The 3,860-nt window shown below is 35.5% G+C and overlaps 1 long non-coding RNA gene across 1 annotated transcript; it reads left to right on the top strand.

Moving 5' to 3' along the window:
• The first annotated feature begins 2,308 nt into the window (after nt 1-2,308).
• LOC113331026 lies at nt 2,309-3,519 on the top strand. Its single transcript, XR_003350634.1, has 2 exons — nt 2,309-2,601; nt 3,215-3,519. It is a non-coding gene; the product is annotated as an uncharacterized LOC113331026 (long non-coding RNA).
• Nucleotides 3,520-3,860: the final 341 nt, after the last annotated feature.

A 3,860-nucleotide genomic window follows, 5' to 3' on the forward strand; every position in this document is an offset into this window, starting at 1 on the left:
AATCATTATCATCTAAAGAGATTGTGATGATGATATCCTGGTGTTGATTCATTGGCTCAAAACCTTCGGGTTTATCATGGCCTCATCTAACAACTCCATGCGAGGCGTTTGCGCATGGGATATAAGTATTAAGGAAAACAAAACGTATAAGTAAACATCCATGGAGCTAAATAAATATAAAGTGCTGAAATATAAATAAGACCAAGGTTTACGTGGTTCAGCACTAAGGCCTACATCCACGGGGTTTGTTGTTTTACTATGCTCTTCACGGTTACATGAATAGTCGAATGACTTTTGGATTTACATGTTTCTCTCTTCTAAGTGATTAACTTACCCTTGCAATCTCTCTCTCTCTCTCCTTCTCTCCCTGATTTTTCCGATCCCCTTTCCTCTTGGTGGAGATTGGGTATTTATAAGGTTAGAACGTGGGACCCATCTCTGAAGACCGTTGGAACCGTATCTTCTTGTGTCCTTGCGTCCATCCCGCGGAGGTCTGCGTTTTCCCCTTGATCCCGCAGAAGCATCCTCGCTCGTTCCACAGGTTGGTCGACACGTACACTGCTCAGAGTGTTTAATGCGGGTAGTTGAGGGGTCTGCTCGTGTCAGACAAGTGTCTTCTGCCCCTGTCAGTCCGTGTCAGCTAACTTTCTCTCCACCGTTGATCTTAGCTTCTCTTTTGGGGATGAGATAAAGTAACTCCTCGGGGTTTATTTGGTGTTTCGTGACGCATCATGTTTTGATGTTTTGGCCTGCATGCTTTCCACGTATCTTTTTATATACACGTGTCTGATAGTGAGATATATGTGTACACAATCACATACCTCTTGAATCAAAATTGCAAGATTTTTGTTATTGTATCTTGTTGAATCATTTTCTTATGAAGAAACACATCATCATCTGTATGAAACCCGGGTTGAGTATAATTGATGGTAAAAAAGCAAAAACTTTTTAATATCATAGATGAGTTTTTAGGTAGTTTTGAGCTGTCAGGTTTATCTTTTTCGTCATGAATAAAAAAGACGATCAAAGAATAAGAGGATTGTTTTTGTGTTATTTAATAAGCTAAGGAACCTCTTTTTATATATCAACTATGCCAGCTGTATTTTCTAGAAAATATAAAAATAAATTTAATCCAACGGTGAGGGGAGATGATCTTACGGCCAAGAGGCCGTTTGCTTATTAAGGCGTCACGTGCGGGGCAGCACTGCTCAAGTTTTTCTATGCAAAAGAAAATGACGAATGTGTGGAAAATTGTTGCGGAACCACAGAATTTAATCAATCTCCGATTATGGCCGTTGGATTGTATATGAAGCATTTAGGTTAGATATTAGGGTTTTATCAGGAGAAGGCAGAAACTAACAAAGTGTCAATACTCAGAGATATGCAGAAAGAGGTACATCAAGACCCACGTGTGGAATAGTCCCCGGTAAGAAATCTTGGAGAAAAGGTGAATACCAGAATCACAAGTCTTCTTGTTTTTCGTGATAACATTCAAAAATAGCTAATCATCTATCGCGCATCTCTCATAATCAAACTGTCCTCTTCCATTAAATACATCAACTGTCCTCTTCCACTAAATACATCTTCAATCAAATACCATGAGTTGCATGGGCCCTTCATGGCTAGGAGCAGGGTTTATATGTTTGTGCTCATCATTCCTACAAGTTGCTCAAGGTTAACTACATAAGGTGATGCGGCTAATGCCAGTACGAGGAAAAAGCTTATTGTAAGATTTCCAGTTCAAAAGTAATGAATCCAATGTAGATTGAATCATGTAAAAACTCAGCTGGTTAAGGTTTCTTGAGAGCACTTGGGACATAAGGTGATGCGGCCAAGGACAATCCAGAGGAAAAAACTTATTATAAGATTTCCGGTTAAAAAGTAATGAAGCCATGGTAGATTGAATCATGTAAAAACTCAACTTGCGATCTGGGCAAGTTGAAAAGTTAAAACGCACGGAAGTATATATATCAGTAGCCAACTATTTACGGAGGATGTGAAGACATGGATTCTTTCCCAAGCACAACAAATAATACACCGATGGATTTTTTAAGAAAAAAAAAAAGTAGAAATTAACATTTAATCCCAAAATAACCGGGCTTTGGACGTTCTAGTCCTAGTATCTGAGGCCTAGTACTCACTAGTCCAATTTTTCAAATACGCGAACAGTTTATTCCAGATTTTTACGAGTTGGTCCAAATTTCAGCCGATTCAGAAAATGCATTTTTTTCTTACTTCCATAATTACCCTTTGATGTTTTCTTATTCATTTTTTAGATCTTGGAGAGAGAAATAGAGACAGGGACGATTTAATGTTGTTCTCTCAAGAGATTCGTTTTTCATGTCAGCATTTTGATGTTTTCATTTAATGTTTATTTAATTGATTTCTTCTTCTTCAATTTTCTAGGTTTGAAATGTTCATGGAAATCTCTGATTTAGTTTGTTCAACTCCATTTAGCTCTCAATCTTTCATTCAATTGATGGAAATCTCGGATTCTTTGTGTTGTTTAATTTCGCTGATATGTAAATCTCAAGAGTGATTTTAGTTACAATTAACCAAAAGAGATGAGCGAAGAAGATAAGATTTCATCTGTTAATAAAAGTAAGTTCTATATCTAATTCAACTCTTCTAGGTTCTAATTTACTTTTTATGCGTTCTAGAATTATTTTTGTCATTGTTTTGTTAATTTCTTCTTTCAATTTCTAATATATGTGAATTTAGTCTCATCTCTATTTAGATTCATAACTTCTCTGTCAAAATCAACTTGATCTCATCTTCATATATAACCGGCATCAACACTATCATAAATCCCTAATTTAAAAGCATTTGTAAGTTAGTTGATTGATGTTGTTTTTAGATCCTAATCATGAACCTCGTGATCACTTGGTGGTGCATGTAGTAATGTACTTGGAAATGAAGTACCCCCATGTGCTCGTTGCTCTAAGTGCCATCTACATCTGAAAATCATTAGTCCCTTATCTTATATATATATATATATGTGAGTGAGCCAAGAATATAGCATTAGATTGTAGAGTTTAGATCTTGATTATCCATTTTTAATCATATAATTTTTAGTGGTAATGAGTAGTGACTAATGTCATACATGTGCAATCAATTAGGAATACATGGAGAAGCCACTATGTATGCTGAAATTTTTAAAAAATTATAAAGAAGCATCTAATGAATATTTATTTGCAATTTCATTTTCTTTTAGGTGTGAAATAAAAAGGAATCCCTGATTTAAAAGCGCCCTTAAGCGAACTGAAGCATCTGGAAATTCCATGAGGTATTAACAAGCCAATGTTTGTGCATTCATTTGATAAAATCTAGAAGGTGATTATAGATATTTAACTAGAAATTGTCGCTCAATCTCAAGTGTTTGATATTATAAGTTTTTACGTAGTTGTGTTGTGTTTCCAAGTTTGAAGTACAATCATGATATTGTAAAATTCACGTAGAAACCCCAAATAATAATCTTTCGTAATGCTTTGGTTGCTTGGGCGGTCTTACATTTTATTAGTCACACTTTGTTTAATTTAATGACTTGCAGAGGCGGGGATTTAAGCTTATTACTATGTTTTATTAGTTACATTTTATTCTTCTTTTGACTATGTTTTGAATTTCATTGAGTTATAGCAGTGTTGAAATGCTCAAGGTTTCTAAAACCTAGTCCACCTAAAGATTTAGGGATACTAAGCTTATTCCAGCCTATAGGACAGTGACCTCTATTGTTTTGATGACCCCACCAGAAATGTTTTTGGATGGAATCCATTTTGTCAATCATGATCTTAGGCATTCTAAAAACACTCATTTGATGAGTTGGTAAAGTGTTAAGAACATGTTTTACCATGGTAGATCTT

This window comes from Papaver somniferum, unplaced genomic scaffold, assembly GCF_003573695.1.
Source record: "Papaver somniferum cultivar HN1 unplaced genomic scaffold, ASM357369v1 unplaced-scaffold_123, whole genome shotgun sequence".
NCBI classification, from domain to species: domain Eukaryota; kingdom Viridiplantae; phylum Streptophyta; class Magnoliopsida; order Ranunculales; family Papaveraceae; genus Papaver; species Papaver somniferum.